This window comes from Hipposideros armiger, unplaced genomic scaffold (assembly GCF_001890085.2).
Source record: "Hipposideros armiger isolate ML-2016 unplaced genomic scaffold, ASM189008v1 scaffold_340, whole genome shotgun sequence".
In the NCBI taxonomy this organism is placed as follows: domain Eukaryota; kingdom Metazoa; phylum Chordata; class Mammalia; order Chiroptera; family Hipposideridae; genus Hipposideros; species Hipposideros armiger.
Genome location: NW_017731690.1, coordinates 1,486,270 through 1,507,202, shown reverse-complemented (window position 1 = coordinate 1,507,202; position 20,933 = coordinate 1,486,270). Strand labels below are relative to the sequence as shown.

The 20,933-nt window shown below is 33.5% G+C and overlaps 1 protein-coding gene across 4 annotated transcripts in view; it reads left to right on the top strand.

The window, feature by feature from the left end:
• The window catches only part of THEMIS (thymocyte selection associated), a 170,310-nt gene that overhangs the window by 55,310 nt on the left and 94,067 nt on the right, over window positions 1-20,933 (top strand). Inside the window, exon 2 of one of the 4 annotated variants that reach the window (XM_019661213.1) lies at window positions 15,619-15,805. The exons of 2 other annotated variants lie outside the window; for them this stretch is intronic. The gene's annotated coding sequence lies outside the window, so the exon portion shown is untranslated. Of the gene's footprint in view, window positions 1-15,618; window positions 15,806-18,765; window positions 18,793-20,933 lie in introns of those variants that run through there. One more of the 4 variants, XM_019661214.1, reaches the window with a different exon arrangement.

The window sequence follows — 20,933 nt, the reverse complement described above, 5'->3', positions numbered from 1 at the left end:
TCTTCCCAATCAACATACCTTTTATTTACTTTTTTTTCTTTTCTCATTAGCTAAAATTCTCCAGTATGATGTTGAAAAACAAGTCTGAGAGGACAACCTAGCCCTGTTCCTGATCTTAGTGGGAAAGCTTCTAGTCTCTTACTATTATTATGTGTGGTGTTAGTTCTAGGCTTCTTTTAGATATTCTTTACGGAGTTAAGGACATTGTTCTCTACTCCTAATTTGCTGAGAGTTTTTAATTTTTTTTTAAATGATGAGTGAATGTTGAGTTTTGTCAAATGCGTTTTCTGCATCTATTGATATAATCATGTGATTTTTCCTTTTTAGCCTATTAATGTTACAGATTACATTACTTGACTTTCAAATGTTGAGCCATTCTTGCATAATTGGATAACTCCCTCTTGGTTTTGGTCTAGAATTCTTTTTATTCATTATTAGATTTGATTTGTGAATATATTGTTGATGATTTTACATCTAACTCTTGAGACACATTGGTTTGTATTTTTTTTTTTTTAGTAATATCTTTTTCTGTTTTTTGGTACTAGACTAATCCTGGTCTCATAGAATGAATTAGGAAGTGTTCATCTGCTTCTGTCTTCTGAACGATATTGTAGAGAACTGTCATAATTTCTTTCTTAAATGTTTGGTAGAATTCACCAATGTGCCCATCTGGGCTTAGTGCTTTCTCTTTTGGAGGTTTATTAATTATTGATTCAGCTTCACTAATAGGTATAGGCCATTCAAATGACCTATTTCCTCTTATGTACATTTTGACAAATTGTGTCTTTTGAGGAGTTGGTCTATTTATCTTCAATTTTATCTTCAAATTTGGGCACAGAGTGGTTTGTAGTGTTCCTTTACTATCTTTTTAATGTCTGTGTAATATGTAGTAATTTCTCCTCTTTCATTTCTGGTTTTAGTAATTTGTACTAGAGGCTTATCTGTGTTATGGTTCTTTCCAAAGAACAAGCTTTAATTTTGTTGCTTTTCTCTTTTCAATTTCATTGAGTTCTGTTGTAATTTTTATTTCTTCTTCTTATTTTGGATTTAATTTGCTCTTCTCTTTTCTAGTTTCTTAAAATAGAAGCTTAGATAATTGATTTTGATCTTTCTTTTCTAATATATGCATTCAATTTGATTTCCCCTATTCACTGTTTTCATCGTATCCCACAAATTTTGTTTGATAATTTGTATTTTATTCTCATTTAGTTAAAACTATTTAAAATTTTTTCTTGAGAATTCTTCTTTGACTCCAAGTATATTGTTTAATTTCCACATATTTGGGAAATTTCCATTTATTTATCTGTTATTGATTTCTAGTTTAATTCCATTGTGGTCTGGGAGCAGTCATTGTATGATTTCTATTCTTTTAAATTTGTTAAGTTGTGTTTTATGGACCACAATGTGGTCTAACTTGGTGAATGTTCCATGTGAGTTGGAGGAGAATGTATAATTTGCTATTGTTGGAGAAAGTAGTTTATAGCTAAGTATTATATCCACTGAATAATGTTGCTATTGAGTCCAGCTATGCCTTTACTGTTTTCTGTTTGATCTAACCATTGCTAATAGGTGACATTAAAGTCTCCAACTATGATAATTAATTCATCTGTTTCTCCCCACAGTTCTCTCAGTTTTTGCTTAATGTATTTTTATACTATGTAGGTAACACATTATACATTAAGGATTGTTATATTTTCTTGGAGACGTGACCCTTTATCTTTATGTAATACCAAACTTTATCCCTGATAATTTTCCTTGCTCTGAAGCCTGAAGTCTACAATTAATATAGCTCCTCCAGTTTCCTTTTGATTAATGTTAGTATTGTATATTTTTATTGATACCTTTACTTTTAATCAATACATGTCTTTATATATAAAGTGGACTTTTTGTAAACAATGTATATAGTTGGGTCTTGGTTTTTGATCCACTATGACAATCTCTATTTCTTCATTGTTGTATTCACACTATTGACATTAAAATTGATTATTGATATAGTTGGATTCATGTCTATGAAATTTGCTACTGATTTCTATTTGTTCTTTGTTCCTATTTTTGTGTTCTATAAATTTTCTACCTTTTGTGGGTTTAATTGAGCATTTTGTATGATTCCATTTTCTCTCTCAACATTTCAATTATACTTCTGCTACTTTAAAAAAGTTTATTTAGTGCTTGTCCAGTATATATTTAAAACTAATCCAAGTCTAACTTCAAATAATACCATATTGTTTCATGGATAGTGTAAGTGTCTTATAATAACAAAATATTCCTAATTTGTTCCTCTTGCACCTTGTATCTTTGCTGTCATTTATTTCACTTATATATAAGCATATATAATTGAATACATTATTGATATTATTATTATTATAAACTAATTTTTACCTTTAGATCAATTAAGAATAAGAAAATAAAAGTTTTTATGTTGCCCTCATTTATTTCTTTTCTGATGTTTTTCCTTTGTAGATCCAAGTTTCTGACCTATATAATTTTATTTTTCCTATTTAAAAAACTTTTTTTCATTTTTTTGCAAAGCAGGTCTATCAGCAGCAAATGCCCTCAGTTATTTGTCTGAAAAAGGCTTTAATTCTTTTTCACTTATGAAAAATAGTTCTTAGGATACAGAATTCTAGGTTGATAGGTTTTATTTTTCTCAACACTTGAAATAGTTCACTCTATTCTCTCTTTTATTACTTTTTAAATATATGTTTTTAAATTTTTCAAGTACAATTGACTTTCAGTATTATAGTAGACATTTGTAAAACTTACAAAGTGATCCCCCAGTGAGGTTGGTGCCCACCTGACATCGTACATAGTTATTACAATATTATTGTCTATATTCCCCATGCCATGCATTACATCCCAAGACTATTTTGTAACTGTCAATTTGTACTTCTTAATTCTTTCCCTTTTTCCACCCAGCCCCCAATCCCTCTACCACCTGGCAAACATTTGTTTGTCCTCTGTATCTATGAGTTTATTTTGTTTTGTTTTGTTTTAGATTCCAAATATAAGTGAGATCATACAGTATTTGTCTTTCTCTGTCTTATTTCACTTAGCATAACATCTTCTAGGTTCATTCATGTTGTTGCAAATGGCAAGATTTCATTCTTTTTTATGACTGAGTAAAATTCCATGTGTATATGTACCACTACTTCTTATCCAATTATCTGTCAATGGTTACTTAGGTTGCTTGTATATCTTGGTTATTGTAAATAATGCTGCAGTGAACATTGAGATGTATATATAACTTCAAATCAGTGTTTTGGATTTCCTTAGATAAATACCCAGAAGTGGGATTGCTAGGTCATGTGTTATTTCTATTTTTAAGTTTTTTGAGGAACCTCCACAGTGGCTGCACCAATTTGCATCCCACACTCTACTCTCTTTTTCCTTGGTGGTTTCTAAGTAGTTGGAATTAATTCTTACCTTTGTTCTTCTATAGGTAATGTGTTTTATTGACTTTATTCAAGATGTTTTTTATCTTTGATTTTCTGCAAATTAAATATAATGTTTCTATGCAGTCTTTTTTTTTTCATTTATCTTGTTTACTGTTCTCTGATGTCCTAAATCTGTGGTTTAGTGTCTGACATTAATTTGAAAAAATCTTCAGTCATTATTGCTTCAATTATTACTTCTGTTCTTATTTCTCTTTTCCTTCTGGCATTTCCATTATGCAAGTTATACATTTTGCTGTTGCCCCACATTACTTGGATATTCTGTTATGCGTTTTTGTTTTGTTCTCCTTTCTTTTTTGTTTTGGGAAGTCCTACTAATACATCTTCAATTGTAGAGATTATTTCCTCAGCTGCATTTGGTCTACTGATGAGCCTATTAAAGGTGTTCTTCATTTCTGTTAATAGTGTTTTAGATTTCTAGCATTTCTTTTGGTGTTTTCTTAGGTTTCTGTTTCTCTGCTTACATTGCCCACCTGTTCTACTTTATCCATTTAAGCCTTCAGCATATTAACCATAATTGTCTTAAATTCCTGGTTTGATTAATCCAACATCCTTGCCATATGTCAGTCTTATTCTGATGCTTGAACTGTCTCTTCAATTGCATTTTTTGCCTTTTAGTAGACCTTGAAATTTTTCCTTGATAGCCACATGTGATGTACAGGGTTAAAGGAACTTTAGTAAATACAGTTGTTAGTAATGTGACAATAAATTGTAGCAAGGTGTGTGTGTGAAACCTTCTCTAGTCCCATAATTAGGTCTCCATATTTTTGTGAACCTGTGCTTCTGAACTGTGAACTTCACAAGTGCTTTTCAGTTTGATTCCCCACCCTGTAGGTGGGACAGGATGACAAGAGTAGGCTGGAGCTTGGTATTTCCCTTCTATGTGGAAGATTACAGCAAAGTAGAACTGGGTATATTCCTTTCCCTAAGTGGAAGGCTAGAAAAGCTGTTAGTTGCATATTTTCATCCCCCCAGGTCAGTTTGTCCAGATAAAACACCAATAGTTTCTCTTGAGTGCAGGCCTTGTTAAAAGAAACAGAGTGCTGTGGCCTATTTCAAAATAGTTTCTATTACCCTCCCCCTGCAAGAAGCACGAGGAGATTTTTCTCTGATATTCACTGTGAGAAACTGGTCAAGTTTCTGATGTAAAACTTATAAAATTGTGTGTGTGTGTGGGGGGGAGTAGGGGCAGACTATGACTACACACTGCCCCTCTACCCCAGAGGTTTTTTGTTTTTCTTACTCTCAGAATTGCCCACTCTGAGCCTCCAATAATTTTTCACTTGCAGTTCAGCTGTTCTTACCCTGCTACTGATTTCTGTAGAGGGTTCTTTTCTGGTAAGTTGTGATTCTCTATACTTGTCTCTCTGTCTCTCCAATTTTGGAGGTAGTGGTTTGTCCTTTGTCACTTCTCTGATGGATCTAAGTAGAGTTGTTGATTTTTCAGTTTGTTCGCCTTTTAATTTTCGTTAGGATGGAATAACAACTTCCAAACTCCGATATGCCAGGACAGAAACCAAAAGTCCAATGCCTTTTAAATGTATGTATATCATTTAGTTATTTTTTTCAATGGTTGCCTGTGGATTACAATTTATGTTTAAATTTATAACAATCTAGTTTGAATTAACTCATGTAATTTCAAAAGTATATTACATTTAGCTTCTCTATAGCTTCATTTTTCTACCCCCTCAATTTGTGATTATCATAAAAATTACATCTTTATACATTGTGTGTCCATCAACACAGATTCATAATTATTTTTATGCAGTTTACTTTTAAATAAGATAGGAGAAAAAACATTTGAAAATAGACTCCCTTTAGGATTTCTTCTATGGCAGGTTTGATAGTGACAAATTCTCTCAGTTTTTGTTTATCTGGCTGTGTCTTGATTTCCCTTTCATTTTTAAAGGATTTTTTTTCCTAGATAGAGAATTTTCATTGATAGTCCTTTTCTTACATCACTTTAAATGTTAGACCAATGATTTATGGCCTCTATGGTTGGTTTATGAGTAGAAATTAGCTTTTAATCTTATTGAGAAACCTGTGTACATGATGAGTCTTTTCGCTTTTGATGTTTTCAAAATTCTCTATTTGTCTTTGGTTTTCACCAGTTTGATCATGATATGTCTAGGCATGGATCTTGGAGTTTATCCTACCTGGAATATGGTGAGTTTCTTGAACATGTAGATTAAGGTTTTCCATGAAATTTTGGAAGTTTTTGCCATCATTTCTTCAGATGTTTTTTCTGCATCTTTTCCTCTCTCCACTTCTTTTGGGACACCCATTTTTCACATGATGATATGCTTGATGGTGCTTCTAGGTCTTTGAGACTCTATTCTTTTATTTTTTCATATTTTTTGTTTCTCAGAATGGATAATCTCAATTGATCTATTCTCAAATTTGATTTATATTTAATATTTGCAAGACTTCATATACATAGTTTCTTTTAGTTCTGTAGGCATAGTTTTCTTTACTTTTTTGAACATATTTAAAATAACTGATTTAAGTTCTTTCTGTAGGAAGTACAATGCCTGGGCTTTCTCAGGGACAATTTCTATTGATTGGTTTTTTTGTTTTGTTTTGTTTTATTTTTCTTTTTAACCTGTGTATGGGCCATACTTTCATACTTTCTCGTTCTTTTGCCTGTCTCATACTTTGTTGTTGAAAACTGGATATTTTAAACAATATAATGTGTCAACTCTAGGAATCTGATTCTCCTTTTAGGGTTTGTTGTTATTGCTAGTTGTTTAGTGATGTTTATGATCTAAACCTATAAAGTTTACCTTATTTTCATATGTGACCACTTAAATCTCTGCTCAGTTTAGTGGGCAACTGATGTCTGGACCAAGATTTCCTTAAACAACTGGAACCAAGAAGTCTCCCAGTCTTTGTTGAAGGGTTCTGTGTTCATTGGCGGGGATGTGGGAGATGGCTTCAACACTTAGAACTCTCACTTAGCCTTTACTTCCTCCTCATGTAGAGCTTCAAAGTCATCCAGAATTGAGAGCTTAGTGCCTTCTCAGGTCTTTCCTGAGTGTACACACAGTCCTGGGCACATGCACAGTCCTACATATGTATGTGGTCTTCTAGATTCCCAGAAATGAGTTGGAACTTCTCAATGTCCTATGGACATCTCACTTCTCAACTTTTCTTTTGAAGCTTTTTGGTTAGCCTCTTGTTTTCCCCAACTGTTATGCACCACTGCAGGCAGCCACAAAAATTAAATAGTTGCTTCTCATTGCATTTGACAAATGCTCAGAGGAAAAGTCTTTTCCCACCAAGTGAACTCAAAATGAAATAAAATAAAGATAGTGTTGAAAATAGAATCTTCTAGACATGTTAAATAATGACAATATTCTAAGAATGAGCTTGAAAGGACCTCCAGCTCCTATTTTCCCCTTCCTGTGACTTCTGGGCTGCTTCTTGTGCCATGACTGCAGGCTGTTGGTTTTCAAAGATAGTATGGAGTTGAAACAGATGGGAAGAGTGGGAATACTGCAGGTTAAAATACCACAATTTTCTGTTCCTACCAAGATTCAGCCATTTTTCATTAATAAATGCTCTTGAGATTACTGCAATCCTTTGGTTAATTTCCAGAATCCTGAAAATATTAATTTTGGAAAACATTTATTTTTTACCAGTTTTTCCATTGCTTTAGTGGAGGAGGTGATTTTTCAAAGGTCCTTATTCTACCATTTTTGCTGACATCACCCACCCTTCTGTACTAAAGTAAACTATATTAGCACACGTCCTTAATTTCTCATGGTAATTCAAAAGTTTTGATGAAGATCACCATAACCTAGGCAATAGTAGCCATAATGATTTATTTGCAAATAAAGATGCTCTACTGAAGAAAAATTCCCAGTCTTTGACCAATAAATATAGCTTTGTAGAACCAGATCCAGCAAAATGGGAACTCAAGCAACAGTCAAGAAAGGAAAGCTTTGTAAGGATTTGGCAAGAATATTTTCAGAGGACAACTGGAAGTTGCATTTTTGCTAAAATGTGATTGGGGAACTAAACTAGCTATATACATCATTGGTTGCATCCTATATTAATGTTATGTTTCCATATGTCTCTATTTTGCAACCTCAAAAAATGCCCAATATATTAAAAGAAATATAAAGCAATCATTTCAGTTCTTTATGAAAATAAACATACTGCTTTACAAGTATAATTTATTCTTTTAGAAGACAGCCCTCTTTGCTGAACCCTTTTATGAGCTAGAAAACATGCCATTTTTGCCAATATTCCAATATTTGTTAGTTAATTATATTATCCCCATAGACTGGTAAATCATGTAATGTTTGGGTTATAGTCAAGTCCAAATTCCTGGATTACTTCCTAGAAAGATTTCTCCCTCCTTTGAAGTGTTATAATGTATGTGTAATAAATGCCTTCTCTTTAGAAATGAGAACTATCCAGAAAGTGTTTTAATACTTTTTTTCTGATGAACAGTTTTTGTTGTTGTTGTTGTTGTTGTTGTTCCCCAAACATCAAATTTTCGTAAGGGTTTCTGAACCTCCCTATTCTGGAAACGGATGCCTGAAATGGATAACCATAAGGAGGCAAAGTCAATGCCAGATTTCAAGGTTTTTAAGAAAAGCATAACACTCTTGCTTGGGTGGCAATTTTGCAGGCTACAAATTGAAACCCTTTGTGATCAGGCACAGTGAGGACGTAGGGCCTTCAAGCATATCGATAAGCACATGCTGTCAGAGTGCCACAGGACCAATAAGAAGTCCCGGATGACCCGGCTCCTCCTCCAAGATGCTTTCCTGGATTGCTGTGTCAACTTATGGACAGGCACGGTTTGGAAAGAAAACATATCTTTCAAGGTTTTGTTTTTTGTTGACAATGTTCTTGGACATCCTCATTTTATTGGGATCTTCATCCCAATATCAAACACTGACTCTTTGATTCATCTAATGGATCAAAGTGATATAGCAGCTTTTAAGGCCTATTATAAGAGGAGAACTTTTACCCCGGCTACTGCTGCAATGGAGGAAGACACTGATAGAATTCTGGAAGGATTGCAACATGTATGACTGAATCAAGAACCTTGCTTTGGCTTGGGGTGATGTCACCAAGGCGAGTATGAATGGCATCTGGAAGAAGACACTCAAGAGCTTCATCTGTGACTTCAAAGGATTTGCCAAGAATGAGGAGGTTGCAAAAATCAACAAGGCTGTAATGGCAAAAAACTTGATCCTGGGCATGGATGAGGGTGACCTTGAGGAGCTTCTAGAGGTGGTTCCTGAGGAACTGACTACTGAGGAGTTGTTGGAGGTGAAACAGAAATGCATAGCTGCAGAAGAAGCGGGAGAAAAGGAAGATTCAGGAGAAGAACAAGAAGTACCCTCAACCAAATTCACAGGAAAGGGTTCAGCAGAAGTTTTTGCAGACCTCAAAAAGCTCCTCAAAAATTTTAAAATCATGGACCCTGACACCTAAAGTTTTCATTAACAGAGAGAAATGTTCATAGTGAATTATCTGCTTATAAGCATATATATGACAAAAAAGAAAGAAAAAAGAAAAAAAGAAAGAAAGAAAGAAAAAAGATAAGCAAACCACCATGGACATATTTCTGAGGCAGGTGCTTCAGGAGTCATTCCAGAAGAAGGCATTGTTATTATAGGAGATATCAGCTCCATGCATGTTATTGTCCCTGAAGACCTTCCAGTGGGACAAGATGTGGAGGCAGAAGACAGTGACATTGATGACCTTGCCCCTGTGTAGACCTAGGTTTATGTGTGCTTTTGCCTTAGTTTTTAACAAAAAGTTGAAAGGTAAAAAAATAATTTTTGAAATAAAAAACTTATAGAATGAGGATATGAAAAAACAGTTTTGTACAGCCGTACAATGTGTTTGTGTTTTAAGCTAAATAATATTTTTTAAAAGTCAAGGAGTAAAAAAAATTAAAATGCTTATAAAGTAAAAACATTATGGTAAGCTAATGTTAATTTATTATTGAAGAAAGGCTTTTTAAAATAAATTTAATGTAGCCTAACTATACAGGCTTTATAAAGTCTACAGCAGCGTACAATACTGTCTTAAGCCCTAACATTTTCTCACCACTCACTCACTGACTTATCTAGGGCAGCTTCCAGTCCTCAAACTCCATTCATGGCAAGTGTGCCATTTTTTTTATCTTTTATGCCACATTTTGACTGCATCTTTTCTATGTTGAGGGTATGTTTAGATATAGAAATATTCACCACTGTGTTATAATTGCCTATAGTATTCAGTACAGTAACATGCTCTATGGGTTTGTAGCCTAGGAGCAATAGGCTCTACTATCTAGCCCAGGTATATATGTAGTAGGCGATACCATCTAGGTTTGTGGAAGTGCACTCTATGCAATATCAAAATCACCTAATGGCGCATTTTTTGCAACGTATCCCCATTGTTAAGCAATGTGTGATGTATTCTTTTGATCACACAGACAAATGCTGGTGCAATCCAGGACAGGGCTGCACAAGGGTGTGACTCCTAGGAGGCAGAAATCGCCTGAGACAATCTTGGAGGCTGGCTAGCACAGATATAAAAAATAGGTAAAAGAAAAAGATGTGACATTAATTTTAATATTCTATTTCATTTGAAAGATAGATCTAAAGTATCCTTTTAAAATCTAATCAGTATAAAGTTTATTGAGATATTTTACATTCTTCTCATGCTAAATCTTTAATATGTGGCATGTTTTCCACTTAGAGCACATCTCGCGTCTGGCTATGCAAATTTCAAGTAGCCACATTTAAATGCTCAGTACAAGGTCCCCAGTAGGGGTACTGTTTTGGAGAGCACCAATACAGATCTAAGCACCATGGTTCCAGATTCTGTGTTTTGGTGCACTTCTTGCTTAATCATAGACAAAGAATGAGATGGTCCTTTGTCAGCCCAAATCAGTGTTATAATGAAGATCCACACATCCCGTAGATATGCACCATCCTTTCAAATTTTTTTTTGTTATATGCAGTAAGCATTGTAACATTAAAAAAGATCTAAACTAATGCCACTCCTAAAACCACAGGAAATAGGATGTTTTAGATAAATGTTAGAAAATCCAAACAAAATGTAAAATTTTGTTTATATATTTAATGGATTTAAATCATGCTTGAAAGACAAGCTTCAGGCAGTCCTTCCTATTTCAATTAATTTCTTCCAGAAAAATAGTTAAATGGGTTTTATCTGTCAGGTGGTCAAGCCATCCCCAAGCAGCCATGTAGCTGTCAGGCTGACTTGCCACACTTCTAGAAACGAGGTCATTAATGACACAATGAGTCCATTTGAATATAGCAGTTTATTTCTAGCGGCACAGCAGACAGCATGAGCTTCATGTCTTAGAGGGTCCCCCTTCAGCCACATGTCCCACTGGGTAATACAGAGCAGGGAGGAGGAACACTGAGTGTAGGAAATCCTAAGCAGTGTAAGGGGCTGCTAGCAAACCTGCAATCTTTGCCCTGGAGGAAAATATTGTCTTTATTACTCTGGAATGTAATAAAATCTTTTGGGCCGGGGGAGGATTTTTACGATTCTAGAATGCCTCTCAGCAGGGAGATATTGTCTATCATTTCTATACTGGCCAGGAAACAAATCTGTTACCTCCAGATTCCAAATCATGTAGAAATGTCATGGAGAATTATCTACCAACAACTCTATTTCCCTTCGCAGTAAGACTCTTAACCATTTTAATTGTAAATGTGAAAAAAGCACAGGAAAGTACTAAGAACATCCAATGGCAAAAATTAGATTAATAATATAATTATTTTTTCAAGAAATTGATTCAGGTTAAATGACTAAAATTGATGAAACCTGCTCCTTTGTGTCTTGGTGCCAGAATACATAATACATACATTAACATTTTATAATGAATTTCCCCATTGTTTCATTTGGAAATCTATATACTTAATTGATATTATAGAAAACATACAATATTATGTTCAATGGTCATTTATTATGTGTTCCGTTTAACATTGAAATGACTAAATCTTTTATATTAGCCATTTTATGATTATACCATTTTTTAAAAAAAATTTGGTTAAAATATCAGTTTCTAAATCCCTTTTTAAAATTATCTGATAGGAAAATTGTTATTCAAAAATATTTAAAATAAATATATTGAACAGCTTTATAGTGAATAAACTTTTTATCTCCTGTTTTTTGAAGGACTTTAGTAAAAAGAAGCTAAATATAAGGCAGAACTTGCTCCTATTTTTCCATCTGGATGTTATGAAGACATGACTCAGAGAGGCCCTAAATAGGCTCCCTGCCTTTTCGATAATTTGGTATTCAAGGAATTATGGGCTATTCTTCCAAATTTTCTGGGTCAACTTCTCTTAAGGCATGTCTTCCCCACTGTGCTCACTTAAGCAAAATAAATCCAGCTATGTCTGTTATACAAAATATTTTCCTAGACTAAAAGGGTATTCTGGATATACTATGCAAGAAAATATGAAGCAAATTGAATGCACAAGAAACTCAGGCTTTTACATGAATTTTCAGTTTCGGTTTGTTTTTTTTTTTCTTCTACTCTTTAGTACATGATCAGATTGCTTCTCTAAATCGTTGGTCTTTGGATAACTAAAATGCGTATTACCTGGAAGACAAATAGACTTTGCAGTTCTAGGTCAAAATGTTCTTTTCAGCCACCTATGTACCTTTTAGCCTCAGAGCAGAACTCTGTCACAAAGGTCATCTTAAAATAGGCTTTTCATCAACTGGCACTGTTCTATAAGTTTTCATAGTTTTCGTATTTAATGCACATTTTCTAAAAATCTGTTTCATCATTGTTTGCTCTTACCACCCCTTTCCTACATGCACAATTCCTCTGTAGCTTTTCATGGTATTACCACAGTATCATCTTGCAGGAACCAAATTTTCCTTAAAAAACTGTCTACTCAGGTCTTCAGTACCTGAATTCTCTTAACTGGACATCGGTAAAGCCACGTTACTATATTTATACATAATTATATATCAGTTATTTAGAGGTTCTTCCATTGGAACAAAAGCTGTTTTAAAATAGACTTGTTTTTTAAAGAGCAGTTTGAGGTTCACAGTATAATTGAGGGAAACGTAGGGGTTTCCCATATCCCCCACCTCAGCACATGCGTAGCCTCCTCCGTTATCAACATCTCCCACCAGAGTGGTTCACTTGTTGCAACTGATGAAACTGTCTTGACACATCATAACCAAAGTTCATGGTTTACATCATGGTTTACTGTTGGTGTTGTACATTGTATGGGTTTAGACAAATGTGTGATGGCATGTATCCATCACTATGGTATCATGCAGAGGATTTTTACTGCCCTAAAATTTCCTGTGTTCTGCTTGTTGGTTCTTCCTCCCCTGCAACCCCTGGCACCCACTGATCTTTTCATTGTTTCCATAGTTTTGTCTTTAGTATAAGATAGTTATATAGTTAGAATCATAAAGTATGTAGCCTTTTCAGATTGTCTTCTTTCACTTAGAAATATTAATTTAAGGTTCCTCCATGTCTTTCATGGCTTGATAGCTCATTTCTTTTTAGCATGGCATGATACTTCACTGTTTGGATATCCCATAGTTTGTTTATCCATTCACCTACTGAAGGACATCTTGGTTGCTTCTAAATTTTGGCAGTTATCAATAAAGTTGCTATAAACACCATGTGTAGGTTTTAATGTGGACATAAGGTATATAACTTTTTAAAGTTATAAAATGTATTAATTTTTCTCAATTTTACAAATACCACATAATCTTGTAGAAAGTTATAAAACAGAAGAAAATGCAGAGAAGTACATTGGAAGTTCCCTATAATCTCGTCAAATTTTCTTTCATTGTTTTCTAGTACACTGTACACAAAAATAGACACATGTTTTAATATAATGGGAAACAGGCTTATTTCTGAGGATTCACCTGTGTTATTAAATATTTTTCAAAAAGTACTTTTATTTTCTATATAATAGTTCCTCATATGCATATATCATAATTTATTAAATCTATCCTGAACATGGTCATTTTTGCAATTTATGCTATAGTGAGCAGTCTTCTAACTGAAGTTTGGTCTGTGTTCTGATTATTATAATGATTTCATATACATGAAATTATGACTTTAGAAGTAAAAACGTCTTTAAAGCTTTTGAAGCATATTGCCAAATCACATTCCATAAATACTCTGCCAATTTATATCTCCACTAAGAACTAATGAGAAAGCCAATCTGCTTTTTTGAAGCTATTACTTAATTGTCCATCCTTCCTCTCTCCCATTTTTTTATAAGAGCTTCACTAAGCTGTAATTTACATAGCATAAAATTCAGTTGTTTAAAGTATATAGTTCAATGCTTTTTGGTATCCCTATTCCAGTTTTTTAAGCAACATAAGTTTAAAAACCTTCAGAATCCTAGAAAATGTCAGCGCCTAACACAGTGTGGCAGAAGTCACATTGTCAGCAGTGCCCTGCAGTCAGGTACAGGCACCAAGCAGTAGAGCCCAGTGAGTCATGCAAAAGAAGCATTGCTCTCTTAAGGGTGATTATTTTCACTCTTACTTAACATCATTCAATAATTTTGAGTAAGTAAAAATAGCCCAAAACAAATGAATTGGAAAGATTTTAGAAATAAGGTGATAATCATTATTTGCAGTAAGACTATCCAGAAAAAACAATGGAATCAAATGAAACAAATTTTTTAATATTTTTCAAATTTAGTGAGTTTAGTAAGATGATAGGATAAAAAATATATATATAAATATATAAGTTAATATACAGAGTCTATAAATAAAATATGCACCTAAACAAATATATATTTATGTAAAAAAGTATATATGTATACTTTTTTATAAGTATATATGTATAAAAAAGACATATATATACAGATATATAGTCATAACTTTCCATTTATGACCATTTTGAATCTATAAGGGTAACATAGTTTAAAATTGCAATGGAAAAGCATAGAACAGCTAAGCTTAATATCTTTATACCCAGTATGAAAATATTATAAAACTTTAACTCATTTATTTTCTTATTTACTTAAAAATATTATAAACATTTCCTTATTTATTAAAAATAAACAAAAATATACGTTAAGTGCTTGAATCAGAAAACTGAACATTGTGTGTGTGTATCAATTGTACATAAAGTTGTGAGATTAACACAATGATAAATCTAATTCCCATATAATAAGCATAATTATTATTATGTTGGCTTTTGAGAAAGTTATTCTGAAGTTCATTTGGGAGAATAATAAGTGACAATATTGAAGCAAATACTAAAAAACAGAACAATTAGGGAGTATTTGTCCTGCCAATATTAAAACCTATTACAAAGTTAGAATAAATTATACTGAATATTACTTACAGAAATCAAAGCTGAAATAATAAATTAATAACAGTGGTACTTGTTCTTACAGAAACGTCAGAAGAATGCTTTGAATTTGCCTCAAGTGCCCCTGAACTTAATCCTTCATTTATAGCTCTGAAACAGACCTTAATCTAGTCTATTTCTATTTGCTAAATGTCGGTAGTACACATCTGGGGTTAAAGGAAGAATTATTTATTAAATTACTGTAGTATAGTATAGTTATCAATTTAAAAAGCAGTAGATGAAATTGGATCATTGACCTTACATTTCATAGCAAAGGAAATTTGAAGTAGATGAAAGAGTTACATTTGAAGTAAAACTATTTTATGTTTGTATTTACAACTTTTAGATTATAAATATAATGGAAAACCATAAAGAATCAATATATTCAATTACAAAAAATGGAACTTTCTGTATATCAGAAAAGTAAAATTAGGAAAAAAGTTTAACAACAAGATGACACAATTTAAAAAAGACTAGATATCCTTAAAATGTGAAACCAAAAAAGAAAAATCAAACAAATAGTCTAGGAGAACATTAAATGGGAAATGGATAAAGGATAGAAGAAATTTAAATGGCTTGTTGCCACACAGAAATTAGTTCAGATTCATTCATGTAAATTAAAACAATAATGACAACTTTCTCACATATTTATTAGCTAAGCTTCTACGATTATGATAATAAAATTGAGAAAGGTATTGTTAAGTGTTCACTCTCAAACCCAACTGAAAGCTATATAGAATGTTATAACCTTTCTGAAAATAAGTTGACATATTTCAAGAGCCATCTGCCAGTCAATTGTGAAATATTTCTTTTGTATATGTGCAGAGATTACATTTGATGACAGGGATAAACTTATGTTTGGCCCCTGCCCTCGTGAAACCAGCAGTCTGCTGAGAAAAGGGCCCTTAACCCAGTGGTTCCACTGATTAAACTCTAAAGAAATAATCATCTTAGAATTGTTTACACTCGCAAAATAACGGAATCCATTTCAATGACCATCGTGTGGGAAAAGGTAAGTTATGATACATCCCTTACAACATATTATACAGCCATTAAAAATAATATTTGTGAAAAATATTTTAAAACATGAAGTTTAATCATGGTTCAGTATTAAATGAAGCAAATGGGATTCAAATGAATGTATATAGTATAGCTTTAATTGTTAAAACATTTCTATCTCTATGTATGTATGTATGTGTCAAGATTGAAAAAAATAACAAACTTTAAACAAAATTAAGGTGACCTCCTAATGTATGTATTTTAGTGCCTGTTTATTAATTTCCTTAATCTATAAAGTTGAAAAAATATAAATACTATTTATCTTGTACAATTCTTCCAAGAGTTGAATAAATGAGATGAGGTGATCATTAAGTGGTTATTATAAACCTTGGCCTATAGTAAATACTCAATGATTTTAATTCTTTTTATTTTTATTTTTCTTGCTATCTTTAAAAATTTTAGAGGGCCTCTTCTGTTTCATGAGACACAGCATGGGTAGGACTTTAATGTTCTTATTTCAGCTCTATCTTCCTTATTAGGGAAGTAAATTCTTTTGTCTTTGGGGGGCAGTTGGTCTATTATTCTTACTTTTTGGTGGTATGTTAAGTTTTCATCTTTATCATATTCTGTGTGTTTTTGCAAATACTTTATTGAGAAGTCAGGGACTGTCATGTTTAGGCTGCTAGACAGTTGATAATTAAACCCTTCCTGATCGATCAGATACAAACCATGTGAAACTCCCAATAATTTATCTTCAGTGTCTAAAGTATTCAATAATTGCAACTCCGGTGTCTCTGGTCTTTCCTACAACCTACCGCCTGGTCCAATCTCTGACTAGTCCGGGGGAGTTCCACAGGTGTTACCTGTGCCAGATCTCCCAATTCTCTAATGAAACTCATCATCTCAAAACTGCTCAGGGGCTCGTGCTGCCCACGTACCATAGGCTGGATCTGTATGGAGTCCAGTAAGCTGCTTTCCATAACAAATCCAGTGGGAATGGTGATGGGCTAGCCAGTTGAAGAGCAGCTGATTTTAAGTGGGATTTTAAAATTCGTGTTATTTGAGTTAGTTTTTTGTTGCCTAGTAATATGGAATCAACAGGATATCCTTAGGAAGAAAATGTTCCGTTTTAGATACTGTGAATTTAGAAAAAAAAAATAGTTCAGTTTTCTTTATCATGCAAATCAAAATCTATTTAAATCAGAAGCTGAAATTCATTTAAAACTTATGACTACATTGAAAAATTATCTTTCTTCCTAATTTGAATTTAATGTAAACTGATTTTTAATTGTTTTGGGTAACCATGGGTAACATATTTTTTTGAAGACTGCATGGTAAAAATCAGCAAATAAGTCACACAAAGCACAGCATTAAAGGAAACACTGCAGCATATGTGACAGTTATAGAAGAATTGCTGCTGTTTTCACCCTTCACACCAGAATAATTTTTTCAATATTTACCTCCCATGTGTAGAGAAGGAAACATATGGGGCTTTACATAATCGTAAGCATAAACAGGTGGCTACTTAGGTACATTTAATTTTCAGGCAACATCAATACTGAACAACATAGTCAGCACCACATGGCTCCCCAACACTTTCCACTAACATTCCATTAGCAAGATTATGATCATTAAAATAGAGGGAGGGTGTGTTCCTCCCTCACTTGGCTTCAACTACATTTCAGAACCATGAATAAAGTACACTTGCAGAAATGCCTTGGCATTTTGCTGTTTCTTTTGTTCAAGGGAACTTCAGCAACTGAGTATAATGTACACCTTGTGCATAACGACAAGCAGCACAACACTTGCATTTAAAAAAGTGCTTACATCTCCCAATAATCTGCTCCTTAAAATTATGGTGGTTAAATTCTAAGTAATTATCAAAGCATGGGGTCAGACAAACTCTTCTAAGCATCCTACAAATGTTTCCCCAAAGGTAGTCCACCTAGAAAGGTCACCTGAGGCTCATTTCCATATGCAAACACTCTGGCAAAATCTGTGCAAGTTATCATTGCTGGGATTTTCTGCTCAACTTGTGTCTGATGCTGACTTGTGGATTCTATATATTTTGTCTCATCTAATTTGATCCAGGCTGAAATATCTCATTTGTCCTCTTTAGCCTTTTAAGTGTTAATCCCTATGACCTTATAACCATCCTGCAATGGCTTAGACTTCCAGAGTGAAAAAAAGTGAGGAGAAATAAGAACCATTATTTTTGGTTATCTGCTTTTTTGGTGCATGCTAAATATTAAGTATTATCTATGCATGTTGTATGTATTAACTCATTTAATCATCACAATGATTTAATGAGATCAATGATATAACTTTCTCCATTTTACATAAAAAGAAATTGTAGCTATGAGAGTTTAAGCTCTCAAGTTCGCACAGTGAGAAAAGGGCTGAGACCTAAATTGAACGCAGTCTGTTTGAATCAATAATTTACACATTTTTTAAAGATTTATTTTTTTTTATTGGGGAACAGTGTGTTTTTGCAGGACCCATCAGCTCCAAGTCAAGCAATTGTTTCAATCTAGTTGTGGAGGGTGTAGCTCAGTGGCCCATGTGGGGATCGAACTATCAACCCCTATGTGGTGAGTACTGCACTCTAACCAACTGAGCCAACCGGCTGCCCCAATAATTTACACTTTTAAACCCTACACAATACCGTTGGGATAATTGTGTGTCCCTGGCCTGGAAAATTCTATTGCCCTAACTCATCCAGGGCTAGGAGTAGTAAATGTGTGGTATTTTGAAGATCCTCCTAACAAAGCCTAGTGAGAGACTTGGGGTGACTAAGGTGTGTGGGGGTTGTTTCTAGCCCTGACCCTCTATATGTCTTTCCATAACTAAAGGAGCAGGGCTATGCAGAACTAGAGTCCAGGGGGTGGAGCTCTTGCCAATATTTATGAGAAGAAGAATTTCTCACATCCTTTCTCCTCATCTTAGGTTTATTATACTCATTCTTACTGCTTGGGAGAGAAAAAGCTTAAACACGAACAAGTATGTATGACAGCTTCATTAATAAGCTATGATTATAATGGAGATTTAGGCATAGATAGCGAATGATATCATTTCAAGGCCTAACATTATTAGTGTAAATTATTTGTTAAACATCCCAAATGGGTTTGATATTGCATCGCCATTCCTTTCAAAGAGTTTAAATGTTATTTGTGAAAAGAGGTCTTTTTTTTAAATAAAATAATTGACTCAAAGAAGTAAAAATGAATTGATTGTTTTTTTATTATTTATTTATTTTTTACCTCCAGGTAAAAGAACTATTAAAAACTCTTAATTGCTCTTATAGACAATTCTGATTCCATTATAAATGTAAAGACATTAAAACAGGAATTCTACTTCCTCACTTAGTCTCATCCAACTTTTAACAAACTTGATCACCATCTTTGGTATGTCATCTCCTTTCCCAAATGCTCAGTTAAAATTACCATGCAAAATTTTCTTATCATGAGCTTTGGTTTTTCTCACATTCCTTGTTTCTGCTCTTCTATGAAGATTGCTGGAATCACTCATTAGTTGATGTTCAATAATCCTATAATTGACTCTGAGAAAGCTGGAGAATTTTCCAACAGTTTGAAGATTATTATATATTTCAATACTTTGCTCAGGGATTTTGAGTTTTTTGCTGTGATAGAGTATTTCATGCACCCTATTTTAATCTGAATTTCAGTAGAGATGCTTGAGCTAGAATGGCTAGTGGAAATATTGGATTCAGGGTAGTCCTGAGGAAGATTTTGTAGGCTATGCTGACTGTATGGGACTATGGGACTGTAACAAAATGATAGAAAAGGTACAAAAAGCATGTGAAATGAGAAATCTATGTATATAGGCAAGTATAAAATAACAGGGATGTTTAGAATTTGATTGCAGAACAAATAGTGCAGTTTTTTTGAGAGGCAGAAGCACATACTCACAAAAAAAGAAAAGTGAGACATATATTGCTTTATTGGCAAAGACAAGAGACATGATCAGAAATATGTAGCAGTCTGATTTGTCTTCAAATCATCTTCACATAGCTCAGTGCATTAAATATTCTGAGCATGTATCTCAAATATATATGCATTTATTTAAAATTGTGTGTGTGTGTATATTTGACATAACTTTACCTCTATCTCAAGGGTAAGTTTCTGTAAAATGATAGTGACTATAAATCCATATTTTGATAAATTTGTGTTAACAAAGTTTCAGCCACTTTCATTTTTCATTAGTCTAGTGTCATTAGTGGACCTCATAATATGGCTGAAGAAAAGCTTGAATGGGAGTAGAAATGTCCATGCTGCCATTTTTTATTGTTCTTATGTTTATATTAGTTTTAATTTCAATACATGGCTTGCTTGCAGGAAGTGTTTAAGTCATCTATCCATTTTATGTGGTTACTTTATTTAAAAACCATGATGATATATTCTAGAAATCCACTTAAATATGGCCAGGTAACTTGCAGCACACTGAAAGCTCCTGAACGGGGTAGGCGGCACTGTCAATGCTTTCACCTTGTGTAGTTCCCAGGCCTCCTCAAAGGCCTTACCTCCACCTACAGCCATGTGGCCATCTGACAGGTGAACAGATGAGACAAGTGCCCATCAATGTCTTAAATATCAGTGAAGTTCATTTTCTTATGTCGTTAGATTTTAAAAAGCTCTAAGTCCTTCTGCATCCAAAAGCAGGATAGATGCCCACCTTGGAACCATCCCTGTTAGCTAATAAAAGACTGGACAAACAATTTATGATTTGTGATAATAGTGAAAGGTTAAAATGCATAGCTCTGTGTTAAGTCCTTGAAATTTAGGGACACAAAAACATACTCTGTTTCTTATGAGCTATGTGATGATAGAGAATTTATTTCATCTCTTCCAACTTTCATGTATTTATCTGTGAAATGTTGGTGTTTTATTTGTAGCTATATCATATTGCTATTTCAAAAATTAAATTATATCGTACATGTGAATTTCCAGCACATTGTAAGCTGCTAATGTTTTAATAGTTCTAATTTTAATTATATGAGAGGAAGATGAGAGCTAGTAGGTAAAGTTTACTCTAAGGTTCCTTAATTAAAAGATAGAGGGAATATATTTGGTTGCATCTGGGAAAGCAAGTTAGAGATTAGACTCAGAAAAAAAATATGAGCT